Raw genomic sequence first — 18,285 nt, 5'->3', positions numbered from 1 at the left:
AAACTAGGGTTTCAAATTAGGGTTAGGGTTTCAAACTAGGGTTTTACATTAGGGTTAGAGTTTCAAACTAGGGTTTTACATTAGGGTTAGGGTTTCACACTAAGGTTTTACATTAGGGTTAGGGGTACAAACTAGGGTTTTACATTAGGGTTAGGGTTTCAAACTAGGGTTTTACATTAGGGTTAGGGTTTCAAACTGGGGTTTCAATTTAGTGTTAGGGTTTCAAACTAGGGTTTAACATTAGGGTTAATGCTTCAAACTAGTGTTTTACATTAGGGTTAGTGCTTCAAACTAGGGTTTTACATTAGGGTTAGGGTTTCAAACTAGGGTTTTACATTAGGGTTAGGGTTTCAAACTAGGGTTTTACATTAGGGTTAGGGTTACAAACTAGGGTTTTACATTAGGGTTAGGGTTTCAAACTAGGGTTTTACATTAGGGTTAGGGTTTCAAACTAGGGTTTCAATTTAGGGTTAGGGTTGCAAACTAGGGTTTATCATTAGGGTTAGGGTTTCAAACTAGGGTTTTACATTAGGGTTAGGGTTTCAAACTAGGGTTTAACATTAGGGTTAGGGTTTCAAACTAGTGTTTTACTTTAGGGTTAATGCTTCAAACTAGGGTTTTACATTAGGGTTAGCGTTTCAAACTAGGGTTTTACATTAGGGTTAGTGTTTCAAACTAGGGTTTTACATTTGGGTTAGGGTTACAAACTAGGGTTTTTTATGAGGGTTAGGGTTTCAAACTAGGGTTTTACATTAGGGTTAGGTTTTCAAACTAGGGTTTCAAATTAGGGTTAGGGTTTCAAACTAGGGTTTTACATTAGGGTTAGGGTTTCAAACTAGGGTTTAACATTAGGGTTAGGGTTTCAAACTAGGGTTTCAAATTAGGGTTAGGGTTTCAAACTAGGGTTTTACATTAGGGTTAGAGTTTCAAACTAGGGTTTTACATTAGGGTTAGGGTTTCACACTAAGGTTTTACATTAGGGTTAGGGGTACAAACTAGGGTTTTACATTAGGGTTAGGGTTTCAAACTAGGGTTTTACATTAGGGTTAGGGTTTCAAACTGGGGTTTCAATTTAGTGTTAGGGTTTCAAACTAGGTTTTAACATTAGGGTTAATGCTTCAAACTAGTGTTTTACATTAGGGTTAGTGCTTCAAACTAGGGTTTTACATTAGGGTTTGGGTTTCAAACTAGGGTTTTACATTAGGGTTAGGGTTTCAAACTAGGGTTTTGCATTAGGGTTAGGGTTACAAACTAGGGTTTTACATTAGGGTTAGGGTTTCAAACTAGGGTTTTACATTAGGGTTAGGGTTTCAAACTAGGGTTTCAATTTAGGGTTAGGGTTGCAAACTAGGGTTTATCATTAGGGTTAGGGTTTCAAACTAGGGTTTTACATTAGGGTTAGGGTTTCAAACTAGGGTTTAACATTAGGGTTAGGGTTTCAAACTAGTGTTTTACTTTAGGGTTAATGCTTCAAACTAGGGTTTTACATTAGGGTTAGCGTTTCAAACTAGGGTTTTACATTAGGGTTAGTGTTTCAAACTAGGGTTTTACATTTGGGTTAGGGTTACAAACTAGGGTTTTTTATGAGGGTTAGGGTTTCAAACTAGGGTTTTACATTAGGGTTAGGTTTTCAAACTAGGGTTTCAAATTAGGGTTAGGGTTTCAAACTAGGGTTTTACATTAGGGTTAGGGTTTCAAACTAGGGTTTAACATTAGGGTTAGGGTTTCAAACTAGGGTTTCAAATTAGGGTTAGGGTTACAAACAAGGGGTTTTACATTAGGGTTAGGGTTTCAAACTAGGGTTTTACATTAGGGTTAGGGTTTCAATCTCGGGTTTCAAACTAGGGTTAGGGTTTTCCAAACTAGGGCTTTACATTAGGGTTAGGGTTTAAAACTAGGGTTTCAAATTAGGCTTAGGGTTTCAATCTAGGGTTTTGTTTTAGGGTTAGGGTTTCAAACAAGAGTTTTACATTAGGGTTAGGGTTTCAAACTAGGGTTTTACATTAGGGTTAGGGTTTCAAACTAGGGTTTTACATTAGGGTTAGGGTTTCAAACTAGGGTTTTACATTAGGGTTAGGGTTTCAAACTATGGTTTTACATTAGGGTTAGGGTTACAAACTAGGGTTTTACATTAGGGTTAGGGTTTCAAACTAGGGTTTTACCTTATGGTTAGGGTTTCAAACTAGGGTTTAAATTTAGGGTTAGTGTTTCAAACTAGGGTTTATCATTAGGGTTAGGTTTTCAAACTAGGGTTTTACATTAGGGTTAGGGTTTCAAATTAGGGTTTAACATTAGGGTTAGCGTTTCAAACTAGTGTTTTACATTAGGGTTAATGCTTCAAACTAGGGTTTTACATTAGGGTTAGGGTTTCAAACTATGGTTTCAAATTAGATTTGGGGTTTCAAACTAGGGTTTTACATTAGGGTTAGCGTTTCAAACTAGTGTTTTACATTAGGGTTAGTGCTTCAAACTAGGGTTTTACATTAGGGTTAGTGCTTCAAACTAGGGTTTTACATTAGGGTTAGGGTTTCAAACTAGGGTTTTACATTAGTGTTAGGTTTTCAAACTAGGGTTTTACATTAGGGTTAGGGTTACAAACTAGGGTTTTACATTAGGTTTCGGGTTTCAAACAAGGGTTTCAAATTAGGCTTAGGGTTTCAAACTAGGGTTTTACATTAGGGTTAGGGTTTCAAACAAGGGTTTTACATTAGGGTTTCAAACTACGGTTTAACATTAGGGTTAGGGTTTCAAACTAGGGTTTTACATTAGGGTTAGGGTTACAAACTAGGGTTTAACATTAGGATTAGGGTTTCAAACTAGGGTTTTACATTAGGGTTAGGATTTCAAACAAGGGTTTTACATTAGGGTTAGGGTTTCAAAACAGTCATTTTACATTAGGGTTAGGGTTACAAACTAGGGTTTTACATTAGGGTTAGGGTTTCAAACAAGGGTTTTACATTAGGGTTTCAAACTAGGGTTTTACATTAGGGTTAGGGTTTCAAACAAGGGTTTTACATTAGGGTTAGGGTTTCAAACAAGGGTTTTACATTAGGGTTAGAGTTTCAAACTAGGGTTTTACATTAGGGTTAGGGTTTCACACTAAGGTTTTACATTAGGGTTAGGGGTACAAACTAGGGTTTTACATTAGGGTTAGGGTTTCAAACTAGGGTTTTACATTAGGGTTAGGGTTTCAAACTGGGGTTTCAATTTAGTGTTAGGGTTTCAAACTAGGGTTTAACATTAGGGTTAATGCTTCAAACTAGTGTTTTACATTAGGGTTAGTGCTTCAAACTAGGGTTTTACATTAGGGTTAGGGTTTCAAACTAGGGTTTTACATTAGGGTTAGGGTTTCAAACTAGGGTTTTACATTAGGGTTAGGGTTTCAAACTAGGGTTTCAATTTAGGGTTAGGGTTGCAAACTAGGGTTTATCATTAGGGTTAGGGTTTCAAACTTGGGTTTTACATTAGGGTTAGGGTTTCAAACTAGGGTTTAACATTAGGGTTAGGGTTTCAAACTAGTGTTTTACTTTAGGGTTAATGCTTCAAACTAGGGTTTTACATTAGGGTTAGCGTTTCAAACTAGGGTTTTACATTAGGGTTAGTGTTTCAAACTAGGGTTTTACATTTGGGTTAGGGTTACAAACTAGGGTTTTTTATGAGGGTTAGGGTTTCAAACTAGGGTTTTACATTAGGGTTTGGTTTTCAAACTAGGGTTTCAAATTAGGGTTAGGGTTTCAAACTATGGTTTTACATTAGGGTTAGGGTTTCAAACTAGGGTTTAACATTAGGGTTAGGGTTTCAAACTAGGGTTTTAAATTAGGGTTAGGGTTACAAACAAGGGGTTTTACATTAGGGTTAGGGTTTCAAACTAGGGTTTTACATTAGGGTTAGGGTTTCAATCTCGGGTTTCAAACTAGGGTTAGGGTTTTCCAAACTAGGGCTTTACATTAGGGTTAGGGTTTAAAACTAGGGTTTCAAATTAGGCTTAGGGTTTCAATCTAGGGTTTTGTTTTAGGGTTAGGGTTTCAAACAAGGGTTTTACATTAGGGTTAGGGTTTCAAACTAGGGTTTTACATTAGGGTTAGGGTTTCAAACTAGGGTTTTACATTAGGGTTAGGGTTTCAAACTAGGGTTTTACATTAGGGTTAGGGTTTCAAACGATGGTTTTACATTAGGGTTAGGGTTACAAACTAGGGTTTTACATTAGGGTTAGGGTTTCAAACTAGGGTTTTACCTTATGGTTAGGGTTTCAAACTAGGGTTTAAATTTAGGGTTAGTGTTTCAAACTAGGGTTTATCATTAGGGTTAGGTTTTCAAACTAGGGTTTTACATTAGGGTTAGGGTTTCAAATTAGCGTTTAACATTAGGGTTAGCGTTTCAAACTAGTGTTTTACATTAGGGTTAATGCTTCAAACTAAGGGTTTACATTAGGGTTAGGGATTCAAACTATGGTTTCAAATTAGATTTGGGGTTTCAAAGTAGGGTTTTACATTAGGGTTAGCGTTTCAAACTAGTGTTTTACATTAGGGTTAGTGCTTCAAACTAGGGTTTTACATTAGGGTTAGTGCTTCAAACTAGGGTTTTACATTAGGGTTAGGGTTTCAAACTAGGGTTTTACATTAGGTTTCGGGTTTCAAACAAGGGTTTCAAATTAGGCTTAGGGTTTCAAACTAGGGTTTTACATTAGGGTTAGGGTTTCAAACAAGGGTTTTACATTAGGGTTTCAAACTACGGTTTAACATTAGGGTTAGGGTTTCAAACTAGGGTTTTACATTAGGGTTAGGGTTACAAACTAGGGTTTAACATTAGGATTAGGGTTTCAAACTAGGGTTTTACATTAGGGTTAGGGTTTCAAACAAGGGTTTTACATTAGGCTTAGGGTTTCAAAACAGTCATTTTACATTAGGGTTAGGGTTACAAACTAGGGTTTTACATTAGGGTTAGGGTTTCAAACAAGGGTTTTACATTAGGGTTTCAAACTAGGGTTTTACATTAGGGTTAGCGTTTCAAACAAGGGTTTTACATTAGGGTTAGGGTTTCAAACTAGGGTTTTACATTAGGGTTAGGGTTTCAAACTAGGGTTTTACATTAGGGTTAGGGTTTCACACTAAGGTTTTACATTAGGGTTAGGGTTACAAACTAGGGTTTTACATTACGGTTATGGTTTCAAACTAGGGTTTAACGTTAGGGTTACGGTTTCAAACTAGGGTTTTACATTAGGGTTAATGCTTCAAACTAGGGTTTTACATTAGGGTTACGCTTTCAAACTAGGGTTTTACATTAGGGTTAGGGTTTCAAACTAGGGTTTCAAATTAGGGTTAGAGTTTCAAACTAGGGTTTTACATTAGGGTTACTGCTTCAAACTAGGGTTTTACATTAGGGTTAGGGTTTCAAACAAGGGTTTTACATTAGGGTTAGGGTTTCAAACTAGGGTTTTACATTAGGGTTAGGGTTCCAAACTAGGGTTTTACATTAGTGTTAAGGTTACAAACTAGGGTTTTACATTAGGGTTAGGGTTTCAAACTAGGGTTTCAAATTAGAGTTAGGGTTTCAAACTAGGGTTTCAAATTAGGGTTAGGGTTTTAAACTAGGGTTTATCATTAGGGTTAGGGTTTCAAACTAGGGTTTTACATTAGGGTTAGGGTTTCAAACTAGGCTTTCTAATTAGGGTTAGGGTTTTAAACTAGGGTTTATCATTAGGGTTAGGGTTTCAAACTAGGGTTTTACATTAGGGTTAGGGTTTCAAACTAGGGTTTCTAATTAGGGTTAGGGTTTCAAACTAGGGTTTTATATTAGGGTTAGGGTTTCAAACTAGGGTTTCAAATTAGGGTTAGGGTTTCAAACAAGGGTTTTACATTAGGGTTAGGGTTTCAAACAAGGGTTTTACATTAGGGTTAGGGTTTCAAAACAGGGGTTTTAAATTAGGGTTAGGGTTTCAAACTTGGGTTTTACATTAGGTTTAGGGTTACAAACTAGGGTTTTACATTAGGGTTAGGGTTTCAAACTATGGTTTCAAATTAGGTTTGGGGTTTCAAACTAGGGTTTTACATTAGGGTTAGGGTTTCAAACTAGGGTTTTACATTAGGGTTAGGGTTTCAAATTAGGGTTTAACATTAGGGTTAGCGTTTCAAACTAGTGTTTTACATTAGGGTTAATGCTTCAAACTAGGGTTTTACATTAGGGTTAGGGTTTTAAACTATGGTTTCAAATTAGATTTGGGGTTTCAAACTAGGGTTTTACATTAGGGTTAGCGTTTCAAACTAGTGTTTTACATTAGGGTTAGTGCTTCAAACTAGGGTTTTACATTAGGGTTAATGCTTCAAACTAGGGTTTTACATTAGGGTTAGGGTTTCAAACTAGGGTTTCTAATTAGGGTTAGGGTTTCAAACTAGGGTTTTATATGAGGGTTAGGGTTTCAAACTAGGGTTTCAAATTAGGGTTAGGGTTTCAAACAATGGTTTTACATTAGGATTAGGGTTTCAAACAAGGGTTTTACATTAGGGTTAGGGTTTCAAACTTGGGTTTTACATTAGGTTTAGGGTTTCAAACTAGGGTTTCAAATTAGGGTTTGGGTTTCAAATTGAGGTTTTACATTAGGATTAGGGTTACAAACTAGGGTTTTACATTAGGGTTAGGGTTTCAAACTATGGTTTCAAATTAGGTTTGGGGTTTCAAACTAGGGTTTTACATTAGTGTTAGGTTTTCAAACTAGGGTTTTACCTTAAGGTTAGGGTTTCAAACTAGGGTTTAAATTTAGGGTTAGGGTTTCAAACTAGGGTTTATTATTAGGGTTAGGGTTTCAAACTAGGGTTTTACATTAGGGTTAGGGTTTCAAATTAGGGTTTAACATTAGGGTTAGCGTTTCAAACTAGTGTTTTACATTTGGGTTATTGCTTCAAACTAGGGTTTTATATTAGGTTTAGGGTTTTAAACTATGGTTTCAAATTAGATTTGGGGTTTCAAACTAGGGTTTTACATTAGGGTTAGCGTTTCAAACTAGTGTTTTACATTAGGGTTAGTGCTTCAAACTAGGGTTTTACATTAGGGTTAGGGTTTCAAACTAGGGTTTTACATTAGCGTTAGGGTTTCAAACTAGGGTTTAACATTAGGGTTAGGGTTTCAAACTAGGGTTTCAAATTAGGGTTAGGGTTACAAACAAGGGGTTTTACATTAGGTTTAGGGTTTCAAACTAGGGTTTCAAATTAGGGTTAGGGTTACAAACAAGGGGTTTTACATTAGGTTTAGGGTTTCAAACTAGGGTTTTACATTAGGGTTAGGGTTTCAATCTCGGGTTTCAAACTAGGGTTAGGGTTTTCCAAACTAGGGCTTTACATTAGGGTTAGGGTTTAAAACTAGGGTTTCAAATTAGGCTTAGGGTTTCAATCTAGGGTTTTGTTTTAGGGTTAAGGTTTCAAACAAGGGTTTTACATTAGGGTTAGGGTTTCAAACTAGGGTTTTACATTAGGGTTAGAGTTTCAAACTAGGGTTTTACATTAGAGTTAGGGTTACAAACTAGGGTTTTACATTAGGGTTAGGGTTTCAAACTAGGGTTTTAAATTAGGGTTAGGGTTTCAAACTATGGTTTTACATTAGGGTTAGGGTTTCAAACTAGGGTTTAACATTAGGGTTAGGGTTCCAAACTAGGGTTTTACATTAGTGTTAAGGTTACAAACTAGGGTTTTACATTAGGGTTAGGGTTTCAAACTAGGGTTTCAAATTAGGGTTAGGGTTTCAAACTAGGGTTTCAAATTAGGGTTAGGGTTTTAAACTAGGGTTTATCATTAGGGTTAGGGTTTCAAACTAGGGTTTTACATTAGGGTTAGGGTTTCAAACTAGGGTTTCTAATTAGGGTTAGGGTTTCAAACTAGGGTTTTATATTAGGTTTAGGGTTTCAAACTAGGGTTTCAAATTAGGGTTTGGGTTTCAAATTGAGGTTTTACATTAGGATTAGGGTTACAAACTAGGGTTTTACATTAGGGTTAGGGTTTCAAACTAATGTTTCAAATTAGGTTTGGGGTTTCAAATTAGGGTTTTACATTAGGGTTAGGGTTTCAAACTAGGGTTTTACATTAGGGTTAGGGTTTCAAAATAGGGTTTTACATTAGGGTTAGGGTTTCAAAATAGGGTTTAACATTAGGGTTAGGGTTTCAAACTAGGGTTTAAATTTAGGGTTAGTGTTTCAAACTAGGGTTTATCATTAGGGTTAGGGTTTCAAACTAGGGTTTTACCTTAGGGTTAGGGTTTCAAACTAGGGTTTAAATTTAGGGTTAGTGTTTCAAACTAGGGTTTATCATTAGGGTTAGGGTTTCAAACTAGGGTTTTTCATTAGGATTAGGGTTTCAAATTAGGGTTTAACATTAGGGTTAGCGTTTCAAACTAGTGTTTTACATTAGGGTTAATGCTTCAAAATAGGGTTTTACATTAGGGTTAGGGTTTTAAACTATGGTTTCAAATTAGATTTGGGGTTTCAAACTAGGGTTTTACATTAGGGTTAGCGTTTCAAACTAGTGTTTTACATTAGGGTTAGTGCTTCAAACTAGGGTTTTACATTAGGGTTAATGCTTAAAACTAGGGTTTTACATTAGGGTTTGGGTTTCAAACTAGGGTTTTACATTAGGGTTAGGGTTACAAACTAGGGTTTTACATTAGGTTTAGGGTTTCAAACAAGGGTTTCAAATTAGGCTTAGGGTTTCAAACTAGGGTTTTACATTAGGGTTAGGGTTTCAAACAAGGGTTTTACATTAGGGTTTCAAACTAGGGTTTAACATTAGGGTTAGGGTTTCAAACTAGGGTTTTACATTAGGGTTAGGGTTACAAACTAGGGTTTAACATTAGGATTAGGGTTTCAAACTAGGGTTTTACATTAGGGTTAGGGTTTCAAACAAGGGTTTTACATTAGGGTTAGGGTTTCAAAACAGTCATTTTACATTAGGGTTAGGGTTACAAACTAGGGTTTTACATTAGGGTTAGGGTTTCAAACTAGGGTTTTACATTAGGGTTAGGGTTTCAAACTAGGGTTTCAAATAAGGCTTAGGGTTTCAAACTAGGGTTTTACATTAGGGTTAGGGTTTCAAACAAGGGTTTTACATTAGGGTAAGTGTTTCAAAACAGGGGTTAAGAATTAGGGTGAGGGTTTCACACTTGGGTTTTACATTAGGGTTAGGTTTTCAAACTAGTGTTTTACATTAGGGTTAGGGTTTCAAACAAAGGTTTTACATTAGGGTTAGGGTTTCAAAACAGTCATTTTACATTAGGGTTAGGGTTACAAACTAGGGTTTTACATTAGGGTTAGGGTTTCAAACTAGGGTTTTACATTAAAATTAGGGTTTCAAACTAGGGTTTCAAATTAGGGTTAGGGTTTCATACTAAGGTTTTACATTAGGGTTAGGGTTACAAACTAGGGTTTTACATTAGGGTTAGGGTTTCAAACTAGGGTTTCAAACTAGGGTTTCAATTTAGGGTTAGGGTTTCAAACTAGGGTTTAACATTAGGGTTAGGGTTTCAAACTAGGGTTTAACATTAGGGTTAATGCTTCAAACTAGGGTTTTACATTAGGGTTAGGGTTTCAAACTAGGGTTTTACATTAGGGTTAGGGTTTCAAACTAGGGTTTCAATTTAGGGTTAGGGTTTCAAACTAGGGTTTATCATTAGGGTTAGGGTTTCAAACTAGTGTTTTACATTAGGGTTAATGCTTCAAACTAGGGTTTTACATTAGGGTTGGGTTTCAAACTAGGGTTTTACATTTGGGTTAGGTTTAAAAACTAGGGTTTTACATTAGGGTTAGGGTTTCAAACTAGGGTTTCAAATTAGGCTTAGTGTTTCAAACTAGGGTTTTACATTAGGGTTAAGTTTTCACACTAAGGTTTTACATTAGGATTAGGGTTACAAACTAGGGTTTTACATTAGGTTTAGGGTTTCAAACTAGGGTTTTACCTTAAGGTTAGGGTTTCAAACTAGGGTTTAAATTTAGGGTTAGGGTTTCAAACTAGGGTTTATTATTAGGGTTAGGGTTTCAAACTAGGGTTTTACATTAGGGTTAGGGTTTCAAATTAGGGTTTAACATTAGGGTTAGCGTTTCAAACTAGTGTTTTACATTTGGGTTATTGCTTCAAACTAGGGTTTTATATTAGGTTTAGGGTTTTAAACTATGGTTTCAAATTAGATTTGGGGTTTCAAACTAGGGTTTTACATTAGGGTTAGCGTTTCAAACTAGTGTTTTACATTAGGGTTAGTGCTTCAAACTAGGGTTTTACATTAGGGTTAGGGTTTCAAACTAGGGTTTTACATTAGCGTTAGGGTTTCAAACTAGGGTTTAACATTAGGGTTAGGGTTTCAAACTAGGGTTTCAAATTAGGGTTAGGGTTACAAACAAGGGGTTTTACATTAGGTTTAGGGTTTCAAACTAGGGTTTCAAATTAGGGTTAGGGTTACAAACAAGGGGTTTTACATTAGGTTTAGGGTTTCAAACTAGGGTTTTACATTAGGGTTAGGGTTTCAATCTCGGGTTTCAAACTAGGGTTAGGGTTTTCCAAACTAGGGCTTTACATTAGGGTTAGGGTTTAAAACTAGGGTTTCAAATTAGGCTTAGGGTTTCAATCTAGGGTTTTGTTTTAGGGTTAAGGTTTCAAACAAGGGTTTTACATTAGGGTTAGGGTTTCAAACTAGGGTTTTACATTAGGGTTAGAGTTTCAAACTAGGGTTTTACATTAGAGTTAGGGTTACAAACTAGAGTTTTACATTAGGGTTAGGGTTTCAAACTAGGGTTTTAAATTAGGGTTAGGGTTTCAAACTATGGTTTTACATTAGGGTTAGGGTTTCAAACTAGGGTTTAACATTAGGGTTAGGGTTCCAAACTAGGGTTTTACATTAGTGTTAAGGTTACAAACTAGGGTTTTACATTACGGTTAGGGTTTCAAACTAGGGTTTCAAATTAGGGTTAGGGTTTCAAACTAGGGTTTCAAATTAGGGTTAGGGTTTTAAACTAGGGTTTATCATTAGGGTTAGGGTTTCAAACTAGGGTTTTACATTAGGGTTAGGGTTTCAAACTAGGGTTTCTAATTAGGGTTAGGGTTTCAAACTAGGGTTTTATATTAGGTTTAGGGTTTCAAACTAGGGTTTCAAATTAGGGTTTGGGTTTCAAATTGAGGTTTTACATTAGGATTAGGGTTACAAACTAGGGTTTTACATTAGGGTTAGGGTTTCAAACTAATGTTTCAAATTAGGTTTGGGGTTTCAAATTAGGGTTTTACATTAGGGTTAGGGTTTCAAACTAGGGTTTTACATTAGGGTTAGGGTTTCAAAATAGGGTTTTACATTAGGGTTAGGGTTTCAAAATAGGGTTTAACATTAGGGTTAGGGTTTCAAACTAGGGTTTAAATTTAGGGTTAGTGTTTCAAACTAGGGTTTATCATTAGGGTTAGGGTTTCAAACTAGGGTTTTACCTTAGGGTTAGGGTTTCAAACTAGGGTTTAAATTTAGGGTTAGTGTTTCAAACTAGGGTTTATCATTAGGGTTAGGGTTTCAAACTAGGGTTTTACATTAGGATTAGGGTTTCAAATTAGGGTTTAACATTAGGGTTAGCGTTTCAAACTAGTGTTTTACATTAGGGTTAATGCTTCAAAATAGGGTTTTACATTAGGGTTAGGGTTTTAAACTATGGTTTCAAATTAGATTTGGGGTTTCAAACTAGGGTTTTACATTAGGGTTAGCGTTTCAAACTAGTGTTTTACATTAGGGTTAGTGCTTCAAACTAGGGTTTTACATTAGGGTTAATGCTTCAAACTAGGGTTTTACATTAGGGTTTGGGTTTCAAACTAGGGTTTTACATTAGGGTTAGGGTTACAAACTAGGGTTTTACATTAGGTTTAGGGTTTCAAACAAGGGTTTCAAATTAGGCTTAGGGTTTCAAACTAGGGTTTTACATTAGGGTTAGGGTTTCAAACAAGGGTTTTACATTAGGGTTTCAAACTAGGGTTTAACATTAGGGTTAGGGTTTCAAACTAGGGTTTTACATTAGGGTTAGGGTTACAAACTAGGGTTTAACATTAGGATTAGGGTTTCAAACTAGGGTTTTACATTAGGGTTAGGGTTTCAAACAAGGGTTTTACATTAGGGTTAGGGTTTCAAAACAGTCATTTTACATTAGGGTTAGGGTTACAAACTAGGGTTTTACATTAGGGTTAGGGTTTCAAACTAGGGTTTTACATTAGGGTTAGGGTTTCAAACTAGGGTTTCAAATAAGGCTTAGGGTTTCAAACTAGGGTTTTACATTAGGGTTAGGGTTTCAAACTAGGGTTTCAATTTAGGGTTAGGGTTTCAAACTAGGGTTTATCATTAGGGTTAGGGTTTCAAACTAGTGTTTTACATTAGGGTTAATGCTTCAAACTAGGGTTTTACATTAGGGTTGGGTTTCAAACTAGGGTTTTACATTTGGGTTAGGTTTAAAAACTAGGGTTTTACATTAGGGTTAGGGTTTCAAACTAGGGTTTCAAATTAGGCTTAGTGTTTCAAACTAGGGTTTTACATTAGGGTTAAGTTTTCACACTAAGGTTTTACATTAGGATTAGGGTTACAAACTAGGGTTTTACATTAGGTTTAGGGTTTCAAACTAGGGTTTTACCTTAAGGTTAGGGTTTCAAACTAGGGTTTAAATTTAGGGTTAGGGTTTCAAACTAGGGTTTATTATTAGGGTTAGGGTTTCAAACTAGGGTTTTACATTAGGGTTAGGGTTTCAAATTAGGGTTTAACATTAGGGTTAGCGTTTCAAACTAGTGTTTTACATTTGGGTTATTGCTTCAAACTAGGGTTTTATATTAGGTTTAGGGTTTTAAACTATGGTTTCAAATTAGATTTGGGGTTTCAAACTAGGGTTTTACATTAGGGTTAGCGTTTCAAACTAGTGTTTTACATTAGGGTTAGTGCTTCAAACTAGGGTTTTACATTAGGGTTAGGGTTTCAAACTAGGGTTTTACATTAGCGTTAGGGTTTCAAACTAGGGTTTAACATTAGGGTTAGGGTTTCAAACTAGGGTTTCAAATTAGGGTTAGGGTTACAAACAAGGGGTTTTACATTAGGTTTAGGGTTTCAAACTAGGGTTTCAAATTAGGGTTAGGGTTACAAACAAGGGGTTTTACATTAGGTTTAGGGTTTCAAACTAGGGTTTTACATTAGGGTTAGGGTTTCAATCTCGGGTTTCAAACTAGGGTTAGGGTTTTCCAAACTAGGGCTTTACATTAGGGTTAGGGTTTAAAACTAGGGTTTCAAATTAGGCTTAGGGTTTCAATCTAGGGTTTTGTTTTAGGGTTAAGGTTTCAAACAAGGGTTTTACATTAGGGTTAGGGTTTCAAACTAGGGTTTTACATTAGGGTTAGAGTTTCAAACTAGGGTTTTACATTAGAGTTAGGGTTACAAACTAGAGTTTTACATTAGGGTTAGGGTTTCAAACTAGGCTTTCTAATTAGGGTTAGGGTTTTAAACTAGGGTTTATCATTAGGGTTAGGGTTTCAAACTATGGTTTCAAATTAGGTTTGGGGTTTCAAACTAGGGTTTTACATTAGGGTTAGGGTTTCAAACTAGGGTTTTACATTAGGGTTAGGGTTTCAAAATAGGGTTTTACATTAGTGTTAAGGTTACAAACTAGGGTTTTACATTACGGTTAGGGTTTCAAACTAGGGTTTCAAATTAGGGTTAGGGTTTCAAACTAGGGTTTCAAATTAGGGTTAGGGTTTTAAACTAGGGTTTATCATTAGGGTTAGGGTTTCAAACTAGGGTTTAACATTAGGGTTAATGCTTCAAACTAGTGTTTTACATTAGGGTTAGTGCTTCAAACTAGGGTTTTACATTAGGGTTAGGGTTTCAAACTAGGGTTTTACATTAGGGTTAGGGTTTCAAACTAGGGTTTTACATTAGGGTTAGGGTTCCAAACTAGGGTTTTACATTAGTGTTAAGGTTACAAACTAGGGTTTTACATTACGGTTAGGGTTTCAAACTAGGGTTTCAAATTAGGGTTAGGGTTTCAAACTAGGGTTTCAAATTAGGGTTAGGGTTTTAAACTAGGGTTTATCATTAGGGTTAGGGTTTCAAACTAGGGTTTTACATTAGGGTTAGGGTTTCAAACTAGGGTTTCTAATTAGGGTTAGGGTTTCAAACTAGGGTTTTATATTAGGTTTAGGGTTTCAAACTAGGGTTTCAAATTAGGGTTTGGGTTTCAAATTGAGGTTTTACATTAGGATTAGGGTTACAAACTAGGGTTTTACATTAGGGTTAGGGTTTCAAACTAATGTTTCAAATTAGGTTTGGGGTTTCAAATTAGGGTTTTACATTAGGGTTAGGGTTTCAAACTAGGGTTTTACATTAGGGTTAGGGTTTCAAAATAGGGTTTTACATTAGGGTTAGGGTTTCAAAATAGGGTTTAACATTAGGGTTAGGGTTTCAAACTAGGGTTTAAATTTAGGGTTAGTGTTTCAAACTAGGGTTTATCATTAGGGTTAGGGTTTCAAACTAGGGTTTTACCTTAGGGTTAGGGTTTCAAACTAGGGTTTAAATTTAGGGTTAGTGTTTCAAACTAGGGTTTATCATTAGGGTTAGGGTTTCAAACTAGGGTTTTACATTAGGATTAGGGTTTCAAATTAGGGTTTAACATTAGGGTTAGCGTTTCAAACTAGTGTTTTACATTAGGGTTAATGCTTCAAAATAGGGTTTTACATTAGGGTTAGGGTTTTAAACTATGGTTTCAAATTAGATTTGGGGTTTCAAACTAGGGTTTTACATTAGGGTTAGCGTTTCAAACTAGTGTTTTACATTAGGGTTAGTGCTTCAAACTAGGGTTTTACATTAGGGTTAATGCTTCAAACTAGGGTTTTACATTAGGGTTTGGGTTTCAAACTAGGGTTTTACATTAGGGTTAGGGTTACAAACTAGGGTTTTACATTAGGTTTAGGGTTTCAAACAAGGGTTTCAAATTAGGCTTAGGGTTTCAAACTAGGGTTTTACATTAGGGTTAGGGTTTCAAACAAGGGTTTTACATTAGGGTTTCAAACTAGGGTTTAACATTAGGGTTAGGGTTTCAAACTAGGGTTTTACATTAGGGTTAGGGTTACAAACTAGGGTTTAACATTAGGATTAGGGTTTCAAACTAGGGTTTTACATTAGGGTTAGGGTTTCAAACAAGGGTTTTACATTAGGGTTAGGGTTTCAAAACAGTCATTTTACATTAGGGTTAGGGTTACAAACTAGGGTTTTACATTAGGGTTAGGGTTTCAAACTAGGGTTTTACATTAGGGTTAGGGTTTCAAACTAGGGTTTCAAATAAGGCTTAGGGTTTCAAACTAGGGTTTTACATTAGGGTTAGGGTTTCAAACAAGGGTTTTACATTAGGGTAAGTGTTTCAAAACAGGGGTTAAGAATTAGGGTGAGGGTTTCACACTTGGGTTTTACAATAGGGTTAGGTTTTCAAACTAGTGTTTTACATTAGGGTTAGGGTTTCAAACAAAGGTTTTACATTAGGGTTAGGGTTTCAAAACAGTCATTTTACATTAGGGTTAGGGTTACAAACTAGGGTTTTACATTAGGGTTAGGGTTTCAAACTAGGGTTTTACATTAAAATTAGGGTTTCAAACTAGGGTTTCAAATTAGGGTTAGGGTTTCATACTAAGGTTTTACATTAGGGTTAGGGTTACAAACTAGGGTTTTACATTAGGGTTAGGGTTTCAAACTAGGGTTTCAAACTAGGGTTTCAATTTAGGGTTAGGGTTTCAAACTAGGGTTTAACATTAGGGTTAGGGTTTCAAACTAGGGTTTAACATTAGGGTTAATGCTTCAAACTAGGGTTTTACATTAGGGTTAGGGTTTCAAACTAGGGTTTTACATTAGGGTTAGGGTTTCAAACTAGGGTTTCAATTTAGGGTTAGGGTTTCAAACTAGGGTTTATCATTAGGGTTAGGGTTTCAAACTAGTGTTTTACATTAGGGTTAATGCTTCAAACTAGGGTTTTACATTAGGGTTGGGTTTCAAACTAGGGTTTTACATTTGGGTTAGGTTTAAAAACTAGGGTTTTACATTAGGGTTAGGGTTTCAAACTAGGGTTTCAAATTAGGCTTAGTGTTTCAAACTAGGGTTTTACATTAGGGTTAAGTTTTCACACTAAGGTTTTACATTAGGATTAGGGTTACAAACTAGGGTTTTACATTAGGTTTAGGGTTTCAAACTAGGGTTTTACCTTAAGGTTAGGGTTTCAAACTAGGGTTTAAATTTAGGGTTAGGGTTTCAAACTAGGGTTTATTATTAGGGTTAGGGTTTCAAACTAGGGTTTTACATTAGGGTTAGGGTTTCAAATTAGGGTTTAACATTAGGGTTAGCGTTTCAAACTAGTGTTTTACATTTGGGTTATTGCTTCAAACTAGGGTTTTATATTAGGTTTAGGGTTTTAAACTATGGTTTCAAATTAGATTTGGGGTTTCAAACTAGGGTTTTACATTAGGGTTAGCGTTTCAAACTAGTGTTTTACATTAGGGTTAGTGCTTCAAACTAGGGTTTTACATTAGGGTTAGGGTTTCAAACTAGGGTTTTACATTAGCGTTAGGGTTTCAAACTAGGGTTTAACATTAGGGTTAGGGTTTCAAACTAGGGTTTCAAATTAGGGTTAGGGTTACAAACAAGGGGTTTTACATTAGGTTTAGGGTTTCAAACTAGGGTTTCAAATTAGGGTTAGGGTTACAAACAAGGGGTTTTACATTAGGTTTAGGGTTTCAAACTAGGGTTTTACATTAGGGTTAGGGTTTCAATCTCGGGTTTCAAACTAGGGTTAGGGTTTTCCAAACTAGGGCTTTACATTAGGGTTAGGGTTTAAAACTAGGGTTTCAAATTAGGCTTAGGGTTTCAATCTACGGTTTTGTTTTAGGGTTAAGGTTTCAAACAAGGGTTTTACATTAGGGTTAGGGTTTCAAACTAGGGTTTTACATTAGGGTTAGAGTTTCAAACTAGGGTTTTACATTAGAGTTAGGGTTACAAACTAGAGTTTTACATTAGGGTTAGGGTTTCAAACTAGGGTTTTAAATTAGGGTTAGGGTTTCAAACTATGGTTTTACATTAGGGTTAGGGTTTCAAACTAGGGTTTAACATTAGGGTTAGGGTTCCAAACTAGGGTTTTACATTAGTGTTAAGGTTACAAACTAGGGTTTTACATTACGGTTAGGGTTTCAAACTAGGGTTTCAAATTAGGGTTAGGGTTTCAAACTAGGGTTTCAAATTAGGGTTAGGGTTTTAAACTAGGGTTTATCATTAGGGTTAGGGTTTCAAACTAGGGTTTTACATTAGGGTTAGGGTTTCAAACTAGGGTTTCTAATTAGGGTTAGGGTTTCAAACTAGGGTTTTATATTAGGTTTAGGGTTTCAAACTAGGGTTTCAAATTAGGGTTTGGGTTTCAAATTGAGGTTTTACATTAGGATTAGGGTTACAAACTAGGGTTTTACATTAGGGTTAGGGTTTCAAACTAATGTTTCAAATTAGGTTTGGGGTTTCAAATTAGGGTTTTACATTAGGGTTAGGGTTTCAAACTAGGGTTTTACATTAGGGTTAGGGTTTCAAAATAGGGTTTTACATTAGGGTTAGGGTTTCAAAATAGGGTTTAACATTAGGGTTAGGGTTTCAAACTAGGGTTTAAATTTAGGGTTAGTGTTTCAAACTAGGGTTTATCATTAGGGTTAAGGTTTCAAACTAGGGTTTTACCTTAGGGTTAGGGTTTCAAACTAGGGTTTAAATTTAGGGTTAGTGTTTCAAACTAGGGTTTATCATTAGGGTTAGGGTTTCAAACTAGGGTTTTACATTAGGATTAGGGTTTCAAATTAGGGTTTAACATTAGGGTTAGCGTTTCAAACTAGTGTTTTACATTAGGGTTAATGCTTCAAAATAGGGTTTTACATTAGGGTTAGGGTTTTAAACTATGGTTTCAAATTAGATTTGGGGTTTCAAACTAGGGTTTTACATTAGGGTTAGCGTTTCAAACTAGTGTTTTACATTAGGGTTAGTGCTTCAAACTAGGGTTTTACATTAGGGTTAATGCTTCAAACTAGGGTTTTACATTAGGGTTTGGGTTTCAAACTAGGGTTTTACATTAGGGTTAGGGTTACAAACTAGGGTTTTACATTAGGTTTAGGGTTTCAAACAAGGGTTTCAAATTAGGCTTAGGGTTTCAAACTAGGGTTTTACATTAGGGTTAGGGTTTCAAACAAGGGTTTTACATTAGGGTTTCAAACTAGGGTTTAACATTAGGGTTAGGGTTTCAAACTA

This window comes from Vanacampus margaritifer, unplaced genomic scaffold, assembly GCF_051991255.1.
Source record: "Vanacampus margaritifer isolate UIUO_Vmar unplaced genomic scaffold, RoL_Vmar_1.0 HiC_scaffold_23, whole genome shotgun sequence".
Taxonomy (NCBI): Eukaryota; Metazoa; Chordata; class Actinopteri; order Syngnathiformes; family Syngnathidae; genus Vanacampus; species Vanacampus margaritifer.
This window is presented reverse-complemented; position numbering follows the sequence as displayed.